The following is a 12140-nucleotide window of genomic DNA, read 5'->3' on the forward strand; positions in this document are numbered from 1 at the left end:
ACTAAAATATCTCGATCAGATAACTCCACATCCTTAATTTTGTCTACGACTCAGACTCAATTGTGAGATTCAGAGAGTTTTATACTGTTTGGTTAGCCATTTAGCCATTTTATGAGTAGTGGTCGCACCGATTTGCCAGTTTTGGGAATCAAATCATCTAAATCTAAAGCAACAATTCGTTCAGGCCAGTCTCAACTCCTTACATTGTAGGTTAATGGACTCACACCTATCAGAAAACAACTACTCCTCTGGCTAATACCACGAAGGGCGTTGGATTGTATCCGACAGAAATTCGCCTAACCTAACCTAACCTACAATAATGTTTAGTCCATTAAGTGCATAGTCCACGAAGTTTCCTTTTGAAAGTTTCCAGCTTCATAACAACGCGGTGTCGTTCTTTTGTCTGACAGTGATGACCTTGACAACACATGTCAAAAATACATTCAGTGTAAATAATTTTCGCGCAAAAATGGCACGTTTAACTGATACTGAGCGTATTTAAATTTTAATGGTCATAGGATACGGTGATAGAAGACGAAGTTGTGACCAATTAGTGAAAATTTTAATGCATCCCAATCGGGAACCCATTTCTGAATCAACCGTTTCAAAAACACTGCAGCATTTTCATGTAACTGGAGGTGTCAAAGATCGACAAAAAAGTGGAAGGCCAGTAAGCGTTACAAATGAAGAAGATTCTTTGAATGTCATGTTAGGTGTGGTGGACAATCCAATAAATTCGGCACAGCAGAGGGCTTTGAATCATAACATGTGTCGATATTCCATTCCAGTTCTGTGAAGTCATTATGGATAAATTAAATGAATATGTCAACTTTGTCAACCACATATTGTTTTCCGACGAATATACATTTTGTTTAAACGGGCACGTAAATCGACACAACTGTAAGTATTGGTAAGACCAAAATCCACATTGGATGGAGGAAGTTCTCACTCAACGGCCACAAAAAGTAAATGTCTGGTGTGGCATTATTGATGGACACGTCACAGGGCCCTATTTTATAAACGAAAATTTTACCTCTGAACGATATTTATTACTTTCACAACAGCCATATTATTCCAGACCTTAGACGATTATTCCTGAATGATAACACTCCCAATTTACTGGCAGAACAAATATGGTTTCAACAAGATGGGGCTCCTCTACGTTTTGGACGTGTGGTACGGGCATATCTAGATGACACTCTTCCTGATAAATGGATTGGACGCAGGGGAGCAATTCAATGGCCAGTTAGGTCTCCCGATATGACCCCACTTGACTTTTTTCTATGGGGTCACATAAAAAATGTAGTCTACAAAAATAGGCCGCCAAATATCGAAGAGTTGCCAGAAAGAATCGTTGCTAGGTGTAGGGTTCAGTAGGTGGCTTATATTTTTTGATTTAAATGTATTTAAATTTATATTGGGTGCAAGGCCTCTTCCGTGACTCTAATCCGGCACTGATCAGTTCAAAAAGGAATGTTCATCTAATGACATCATCCATGGTGAACTAGATATCCATTTCAAGACAGACGGAAATTCCTTGAACATCTGATGCCTAATTTTAAATTTAAATTAATGTTAACATTCTCGATAAATTGAGTTAAATATAAAGTAATGAAAAGTATGTACACCTTCAGTTTCAGCATCGACCTTGAAACTGAAAACTCAAGGATTAGCATATTCATAAGCGAAATATCAAATTATCACTATAAATAAATAGTCTCGAGCGCAAGTCTCATTCTCTATTCAATAAAATAGATTAATAGATCAAAGACCAGTTCAAGGTTTTGTTTCGAGACGATTGCAATAATCCCACATTTCATAGGCCTATAGATATCAAAGATATACAAGGCGATTCACACTACTAAGTTACGATATTAAAAAAGTAAAGGAGGGCTGATATAAGAACATAGGCTCGCTTTCACAGCCGAAGTCACGATTGAAGACAACAGAATGCGGGCTATAAGAACGTGTTCGAATGGAACCCTTGATGGAACCTGAAGTACCAAACGTTTCGTCTGATATGCGGCAGTCATCATCATTGGTATGTGCGTTGACTGCGAGGACGAATATTACATCTCACAGTCTCAGCAACGACTGATGTTTTTTAATCAGTAGGCCTGATTTCTTGGGAAAGAAAGTTTTTAGCTTTCTACTACTTCATCTTGATATAAAAAAATGTGGGAATCTTCCACATCGTGTAGCAATCCTGTGAATGATATATGATATAATTCCGTAACGGATGTTTGGAATACAAACTGAGTAAAAAAATAATTTTTTGTATAATTCAGTGTTCATATGAAAGTATTTGTTTCGAAAGAATTTTTCTTTAGTATAATTCAATGTTTATATGAAAGTAGCTGTCTCAGGGGGTTTTTTTTCAGTTTGTGTTTGAAAGTTACTTTTTTGCATGATCTACACATCTAAGTATAGAGTTTCTAGTTTAAAAAATTGATTGCTTCCTTGCTTTCTTTGGAAGATTCCCACATTTTTTGTATCAAGATGGAGTAGTAGAAAGCCAAAAACTTTATTTCCCAAAAATCAATTACTCCAAAAAATATAACCCTTTCAATATAAGCCTGATTTCTGATCAACTATATTTAACCTATCTACATTTTCACTATAATAGTCGTTCAGTCAAATTAGATTTTGTGCATTACATATTTATATATTTTGACAGTGCTTTGGTTCTAGAATGCAATGGCAAACATTTCAAATCGACAGTATTTGCCGTTCTCAAGATAATTGACTTTAAAACTACGCGTTTGTCGAAAACTAGGGTGACGTCACGAGATATGTGCGATTGTCAATACAGCATCGGAACCGAATAAAATGTAAAACTGTTTTCAATTCTAAACGCGTTTGCTAACACCGTAGCTTCATCGGTAGTAATAAATTGTACACACTGAACTACAATTCTTATACAGGGTGTTCCTTAAACACATGCTAATATTTAAGGAGGTAATTCTTAGACCCATTTTAAGGAAAAAACGTCCTATGGACGTATGTCCTAAACGCCTTAACTTTTGAGATACAGGGTGGCAAAGTTTTCAAAAATAATCAGTTTTTTAATAATAACTGAGATAATTTTGTAGACATCTTTGGCATATTTGGTACATATGTTCACAAAATAAAATAAAACTCGTTTTTGTGAAAAATGTATTTTTTTGCAGATTATGTTTTCAAATATTATTAGGGAATTGGTAAAGCGTTATGAAGCAATTTTCAGATTCTCATTCATTTTAGAATTGATCTAATTTCTTAATTTGCTTTCTGTCGATTTTTATTTTTTTGAGTGAAAATCATGCGTCGGACAAAGAAATACCAGGAGATCAAATTTTCTCAAAAATAAATGAGGATTTTAAAAATGATTTTATTTTGAAAAGAAAGCGTAGTACTTTTTCCCCAAAAATATTCAATGCGAAACCCGTAGGGATGCCACTGTTTGAAAAAATACAAATTTGTGTACATCAGAAAATGTGCCTTGAGGCATGGAACATATGTACCAAATATGCCAAAGATGTCTACAAAATTATCTCAGTTATTATTAAACAACTGATTATTTTTGAAAACTTTGCCACCCTGTATCTCAAAAGTTAAGGCGTTTAGGGCATACGTCCATAGGAAGTTTTTTTCTTAAAATGGGTCTAAGAATTACCTCCTTAAATATTAGCATGTGTTCAAGGAACACCCTGTATACAACAGTAAGTTACCTCACTTAATTAGTTAATAGTAAATGAACAGATGAATACACAGCCAGATACATTTTGAGATAACAGGTAGAATTTGTAAAACAAATTCAATCTCAGTTATCGGACCGTGGGTAAGCTTTGTTGATCGTTCAATAGGGAATTTGAATGTTTGCCCTTATTGATTTCCACAGAATCCAGCAGGTTCCAGGACGGTTAAATGGAACAAAAGTTGCCTTTTCAGGAATGCAACATATGGTATTCTCAGATAAAATAACCAACAGTTTCCGAGACATTTGCAAAAAACTGAAAATGGCAGGTTTTGTTTTTTTTTGCTGTACCTCCTCCATTTTCAATGATATCAAAAAAGAAAAACTTTCTGTTTCATTTCATGTTTTACATAGTCTGGTTCAACCCATTTTCCAATGCAACGTTTCATTAATTGCAATCCATCATCAATACATTTTTTTTTAAAGACGGACCTGTATATTTTTTATACATTTAGGTAGTCATTGTAATTACAAATTCATTGATATATTACAACATATGTATTTCTCGACGTTTTTCACGAAAACACATCATCAATATTCTATCTTTTTTTTATTAAGAGCTCGAATTTCCGAATTTTACTGAAATCCAGAGTTCTCCCGTCGGTGATGTCTTTCATTGAGATCCTAAATATTTATATTTACTGAAATCCAATTGAATTTCTATCAGGGTTGTCTTGAAAAAGATAGACCACTAATCTTTGTATCAATACCAAGTAATCCATTATTTCCAAATGTCTCTTGAACATTTATAGCTATCCAAATATTTCTGTTCAGAAAATTAGTATAACAACAAGGATTGACTGATAAAAATACTGCATAAAATAGTCATAGATGATATTCAGGAGAAACATGATAAGCGGAAGATGGATATGAAATAATGGTCCCATTGAATGACCACCACATTCACCAGACCTTTCTCTTCTAGATTTTTCGTTGTGGGACTTCATAAAAGGTAAAATATTCAGAACAAGTTTTGAAAATATTGAGTAATTGAAAGATTTCATCAGAAGAGCATGGCTATCACCCACAGATGTTAAAGAACTGCCAGAGCAAGTATTTGTTTACGAAATGATGGAAGACAATTTGAACATTTATTGCGATATCGTGTGACGGTAACTTAAAAAATGAAACAAGGCATTCCGTTATGTTTATTTTCTACGATTTATTATTTCGTTACATTCTCTTTCGCAACTGTTTTCTTGTTCAATATGGTGTATTACAATACTATTTGCTATTTGCTTGCAACGATATTCAGAAATTTGATTTCTCATTAAAAAAAAAGTTGAATGATAAAATTTTGACGAAGTGTTTTTCGAAAGAAACGGCGAGAAATACATATGTGATATGTCAATAAATTTGTAATTACAATGACTACCAAAATGTATGAAAAAATATACAGGTCTGTACTAAAAATATATATTGATGATGAAATTCAATGAATGAAACGTCGCATTGAAAAATGGTTTGAACCAGATTATTAGAAACATGAAATAAAGTGTTTTGCAAATATCTCAGAAACGGTTGGTGATTTTGTCGATCTGAGAATACCATTATCTTCCATTCCCAAAAAGGCAATTGTTCCAATATTTCGATAAAATGTATTATCATCTTCAAGAAAGAACTACAACATTTGTATGATGATAGTACCATATAAAATTATTACCAAGGGCTCACTTACAGCACCGTACATAAGTAAACTTCTATACGGTGCTTACAGTAAGTTGTGATAGTAATCACTCGAAGCCCCGCCCCCACATTTCCACTTTAGTAGCTCCCGCACTAAGTAATACCACGGAACACCCATCGATACCTCAGTTCAATCTAAGGAGTAGGCAGATTGAAACCTTAGAGAGAACTCATGACGAGACCATGGAGAGTAAGGCAGATTGAGGCCCTGGCGTCAAGTCTCATCGATTTCTTGAAAATGGCTCCAAAATGCGAGCCGAAACGTCGAGCACAAAACTCCAGACGCGGTTCAACCCGAACTGTTTTCTTGGGTTTCGCTCCGTGTTTTTTTTAAGAACAAAACACAAGCACTACAGGAAAATCATTAAGGCGCTCTAAGAGGTGTGTCTGTGCAAAGGTAGTGATTCACATTCGATTTGAATCGCTGGAGATGGCAAATGAGATTTTGCCGAAAAGTTGTGAGAATAATCCTTATCGAGGATAACATACACAGAACATGGAGGAAAACCCGAAAAAACAGCTATGTAAATATTTTTTTATTTCGTAGTATTTTTATTATATTTGATGTTTTTCCAGTATATGTAAGTGTTTTGAAGGTGCCAGTATTATATTTTATAGTTGTGTCTCTATGGGTTGGTTTGTGGTGAATTGTGGAATCGTGTTTGTTGTTAATTTTTGTTATTGCGAGGTCTAAAAATTTTATCGAATCATTGGTTTCTAGTCCTATTGTCAACCCCAGCAAAACTGTGTTTATCCCTTTCACCAAGAGAAGAAAATTGGACGTTCTAACGCCACTTTCCCTCAGTGGTGTGGACATTCCATTTGGAACGGAGGTGAAATATCTTGGCATTGTCCTTGATAAAAGACTCACCTGGAACGCTCACTTGGAAAAAGTTTTACACAAAGCCAGACTGTCTCTATGGACATGTCGAAGGATTTGTGGTTAAACTTGGGATTGATGTGCCAAACAAATCCATTGGATTTATGTGATGATTGTCAGACCAATGATCACTAATGGTGCAATTGCTTGGTAGCCGAAGGCTTTACAGAAAACGGCCCAAGCGAAGCTCTCTGGCTTACAGAGACAGGCGTGTCTGGCTATCAGTGGTGCCATCAGTACCACACCGTCAGCGACCATGGAGATCCTTCTAGATCTATCTCCTCTCCACATTTTTCTGGACAGAGAGGCTAGATTGACTGCATACAGACTTGTGCACATTGCCAATTGCACAAATCAATTCAATGCAGAGTGCAACAGACTGTTGGTTGATATTGGAAGTCACAGAATTCTGGAAATGACCTTTAACTTTATGCCTCCAACTGTCAACTAAGAACGGACTTATAAAGTACTATTCCCGAGTAGAAAGGACTGGATCCTCCGGGAGAAGGAAATATTAAGAGCAGATAGTGTTTTCAGTCGCAGACCCAGGACAGAGTTATCTACCTGTCTAGGAACTTATGCGACTGTATTTCAAGCGGAAATTTACGCTATTGAATTGTGTGCGGAAAGATCGGATAAATCCAACCTCACTCACAAGTCAATGAAAATATTCTCGGACAGTCAAGTGGCGTTGGAAGCTCTTGGCTCCTACCGAGCAACGTCTAAATTGGTAGCAAACTGCCAAAAACGACTCTCCTCGATAGGAAGACTTAACAGATTGTCTCTGGTCTGGATTTCTGGCCATACTGGCCTGGAAGGCAATGAAGCTGCTGACTCTCTTGCAAAAGGGTGCTGCAAGCGGCTTCTTTGGACCAGAACCTGCCATTGGCATCGCTTTGGGCTTTGCCAAACAAACACCGAACACCTGGATGGCAAGAAGATTTATGGACTTCTGGCAGAATCTTCCAGGACTGACTCACTTCGAAGCTTGATTCCAAACAGTTGTTGGGCTGCAGTAGGGATGAACTACGATGTCTAACAGGCCTTCTTACAGGTCACTGTCATTTGAATCATCATATGCAGAGACTTGGACTGTCGGAAGACAGTGTGTGTCGCCTCTGTCTGGAAAATGATGAAACAGCAGAGCATATACTTTGTGCCTGCCCCGCTGAGGACTGAATCAGGTTCTTTGAGTTCAGCAGATCCGTACTCTCACCATCTGACCTGAAAGACCACTCATCATACAAACTAATCGGCTTCGTTAAGAAGCTGGGTTTATTTGGCCGAGTGTGAATAGGTGTGAGCCACAATAAACCCTTATGGGTTGCGGTGGAGGGTCGAGCAGACCCACTCACTTTAGACCTACCTGCCTACCTACCTATTGTGAATTTAATGTTCTCATGAGTTGATTTATTGAAAAAATGACTGTAGTTGTCTATGTGTTCCTGTAAAACAGGCTATCACATCGTCAACATACTTATATGAACCAATAAATACATTTTTGAGAAATTGTATGAGGTTGTATAGTTTTTTCGAAATTTCAGTTAGAGGGGGCTCAGAGGCCTTCTTTGTTGTTATATGTGGTACCTATCATTAAATTCAAATTAAATTTGGTTAAGGCATACTGACAATAGTGAAGAGATATCAGAATGAATCAATGGATTTGAATGATTTTTGAGAAACATTTCATCTATAAGTTTGTGAGAATCTTCTAGAGGAATGCTTAGGAATCATTTTGTGACATCGAACGAAACTAATTTAGAATTAGATGGCAGATTAATGTTGGAGATGTTATTTATTAGTTTTTTAGCGTTTCTGATACTGAATGTCGTCGAGAAGAGTGTGTGGTTTTTCATGTTATATTTTTATCTAGAATTAAAAAATGTGAAAATTGTTTAATTATTACCATGGATAGTGTTATTAATTTTCATCAAGTAATGGGTCAGTCCATTCATAGTGTTATAAAGTGAAACATTGAATGTTTGATATTTGAATGAAGATGTGTTCAGTTCAGAAAAGTTTCGTTAAGGTACACACAATAATTTACCACAGGTGGACTCATTCACAATTATGGAATTTGTTTCGAAGTTTTTACTACGTAGGTATAAATATAATAAAAAAACCAATAAGTACTAGGTACCTACACCCAAACCGAAATTTTCAAAAAATGGCAATAGTTAGAAAGTGAGGGATTTCAGTTTCATTTTCAATTTTGAAATACGAATCTACATTTTAAAAATAATTTCCATTCATTCAGTAAAAATTGCACTAGTCAAGTAATTATCAAGTTCGAAAGTTCAACACAATTAGTATTTTTAATCCAAATTAATCTCTCATTGTCGAAAGATTTCCACCTGATAATTCACTATTTCAAAGAACTTGTGTAGTAATGTTTTTTCACTTTTATATAGCATAAAATTCTACATTTGAATAAATATTCAACTACTGCTTCAGTTAATAGACCCGTCCTGTATATAAACATCAACCCCATAAAGATTCAAAGCATTTTAGCTTTGCATCGCTAGGTAGGCAAGGTAGTTAGTCACGGAACCGTGAAGCCGTATCAAAACTGAGTGAAACATAAATTAATTAAAATGACGCGTATTTAGGTTATTTGTGGAATTTCGAAGTTTTCTACAAAACTAGAAAAAAAAACGAGCAAAATTTTTCAGTAGATGGAAATACCTACACAACTGAAAAATATTTCAATTGAGTATGGAAAAATATGAATCATCCTGAATGGTTAATGTTCACACAATTATTCCGTTAGGTGAACGACCTTGAAGTGTACTAAATAATAACTAGTAATGTCCAAACTCTGGGAAATGTGAATCGTATCTATGGCGATGACGCTGAACAACGTGGTGGAGGCAAGTGGTGGTGGTTTTGGAAGAATGTGGGGATGAATATATCCTACCAGAATACAGAATACACTCGGAGCACCCCTTCCACAAAACTCTACATCACAGCGACGAAGCTCCCTACCCCAAAAACACCCACGACCCGCGAAAAGGTTTGGCTGCAGTAGGTGTAGGTCACCCTACTTACGAAAATATAATTAATTATTATGGCTTACCTTTTTGCAACGAATAGTTATGATAGCTCTTTAACGAACACAAAGCACCGCCACTTCTTCCAACAAACGATTCATGTCAGATATGTCGAGGCTTGCCAAGAACTTGCTTTTGCGTAGACGCAGTGGGCATGTGATATGTACAGTTTTAATTTGAATTTTCGCGCCGAAAAATATGTTTTTCTTAATTTTTAGTACAGGTTTTTGTAGCAGACCCTAATTAATTGAAGTCGTGTCAAAGAAAAATGTTAATACGAAAAATGCCATACTTCATCAATTGTCTACTTTCGATTTCGATGAAATTCCCTTGTTACAAAATGTTCAATGACTTGTTATATAATCTGGTAATGAAAATAGTTGGGCATTTATTTTTCTTTCACTGTATCAGCAATTTATTTGTTCATTGATCCATTTTATTGGCAAGTATGAGTGCTGAACTGAGAAGTCAGCTTTTATTTGAATAATTTATTTTGATTGTCCAACAAAAAGAAAATATTATGTTTGAAATTATATGTAACAGATGTCGTCAATGTCGTGCCGTAACGATTATATACGTTGAAAGGTTGGCCTAACTTTTCACACGTTATGATAAATGCCGTCAGGCGGTAATGTACAATGGGGAGTGATTCAATCATTTCTTGATTGAAAATTAAAGATGTTAATGACAAAATATCATCAACAAACCAAGTTTTGTTATAAGTGATATTCGGAAAGACCATGGAGGGAGCGACACCTAGGTTTGACAATTCGAACGTCAAACTCTAGGAAGATTTTGATTATTGCCATATGAATGAGTATATGAATAAACTCTAAAAATGTTTATTCATTATAATATTTTAAAAACTATCAAGTGACTTTCCCATAATAACTACTACATATGAAACATCTATAACTAAGTTGTGTTAACGTATGAAAGATATATTTGAATATTTTTATAGATACCAAATTACTTTTTGTTTCTATCGACCTTCTTCAGGTATTTTCCACTTTCCGCAATCTGGAAGAAGGTCGACAAAAACTCTGATTTCCTCCACAACAAACTACTTTCGTTGAATATTTGAAATGAGTTATCATTTATCAATGAGAGAAAAATCTTCTGACAGTAAAATATATTTTGACTGATTGGTATCAGATGTGATGTTTTTAAATTCAAAATTGAAATCCATTGTTCAAAAAAGCGGAGAAGGTACATTAGACCAATTGTATAGGAATACGTTAAATTATCAATGGAAATATCCGAATTCGCTATGTCCATTTCGTAATAATTCCATCCTTGTTTCCAGAGAAGCCAATCTAAAATGTTTCTTTCTGTTTTCTGAATCTCAAAATACCTATATTGTGGTTCAAAATTCAAAATTGTTAGTGTTGATGATTTGCTGACCAAAAAAGCATTGTTCAAATAAGACATTCATAATCCGAATAACACGTTCATATTAAAAAATATACATGAGTTTTACTCGATATTGATGCCATCGTACATAACATTGAAATGTACGCTCATATGAGGATAGTTTACTTCTGTAATTCTCCAAAATATTTCGATCAAACTCAATATTTCAATCTGGATTGAATCTACCTTTTTCGAAGAGTAGTTTACCCTTACGATTTTTCAAATTATTTTGTTGACCAAGGCCTTATTCTCATCGACATCTCATCTCATCGACAAAACTTGATATTTTTATCTCTCTTCTTATGTTATCATTGCCACCAATGAAAAGTAGTTTTATATTATTTTTATTATTTGGATTTTTTGCTTTTCGAATTCCGAAGCTCTAACACATAATAAGGGCCCATCGGCGTCATTACCTAACAGCAACTCCCTACTCCCTACATCCGTGGAACGTAGATGATCATTGCAAAGTGAAATTGAATTTTACATCTGGAGAAATATTCTTTTTGTTTCAAATTGACATCATCCATGAAATTGTTCCTTTCTAAAAATCCATCATTGCCCTAAAGTCTCACCCAGTTATGTACCAATCCAATGGTACATAATGTGAAAATGTGGTTTAGGTATGGTTTAGAACTTTCAAAATTATGACTATTACACTAGACTAGTTTAAACAGGTTTTGGTTTATCACTATCGAAAATTTCATCGAAATTAAATGTGGCGGAGCGGCTAAATTGGCGAATTAGCGAATATTTGATACACTCCCATGTTATAGACAACGAATGAAAGGTTTTGGTGGAATACAATACAATACAATACAATACTGAATACAATATTGCGGAACGTCCGAAATAGCGAACAGCGTTTAAATATCGCAATGGAACATCGTAGAATTTTCGCTGAAGTTTCGCTTTGTTGCTTCTCGAGCGACAGGGAACATTGGGCATTCTCGCGCTTTTAGCTACGTCACGTTTGGTTTATGGTTACCAGTGGCGGCCGGCGTTATTTCCTTTCGGGCATGATTTACAACATTATGTAATAACATGTCCAGCGATAACCAAAAAATGAAAAAAAATATTATTGTACAAAGCATTTTCAAAAACAAGCTTTTATTTTCATTTATATTTCTCATTGGTGGTGATAACTCATAGAGATATAAAATTATGGTTGAATCATTCTGAGAGAAAAATCTTGGTCGGCAGAATATCATGAAAAATCACAGTAGTAAACTATCATTCAAAAGTGATGGGGGATAGGGGTGTAACTATTTTGCAGGTCTGCAAATTGTTCTCAATAGACATCGCTCTCGTAATTTTGTAGGACAGGAATTCTTGCAGGTCGGGTCTCCCATGCATGAATTTCGCAAAAAAAAAT

General features: G+C 35.3%; 1 protein-coding gene across 4 annotated transcripts in view; it reads right to left on the minus strand.

The window, feature by feature from the left end:
• LOC111505089 (uncharacterized) overlaps positions 1 to 12140 on the minus strand; it is a 312186-nt gene that overhangs the window by 52632 nt on the left and 247414 nt on the right. The window contains exon 1 of one of the 4 annotated variants that reach the window (XR_012466748.1): positions 9379 to 9622. The exons of 1 other annotated variant lie outside the window; for it this stretch is intronic. The gene's annotated coding sequence lies outside the window, so the exon portion shown is untranslated. Of the gene's footprint in view, positions 1 to 9378; positions 9623 to 12140 lie in introns of those variants that run through there. 2 more of the 4 variants (XM_074179954.1, XM_074179952.1) reach the window with 2 other exon arrangements.

Source organism: Leptinotarsa decemlineata, unplaced genomic scaffold (assembly GCF_025532065.1).
Source record: "Leptinotarsa decemlineata unplaced genomic scaffold, Ldec_3_MD MMD2_tig00026282_RagTag_RagTag, whole genome shotgun sequence".
NCBI classification, from domain to species: domain Eukaryota; kingdom Metazoa; phylum Arthropoda; class Insecta; order Coleoptera; family Chrysomelidae; genus Leptinotarsa; species Leptinotarsa decemlineata.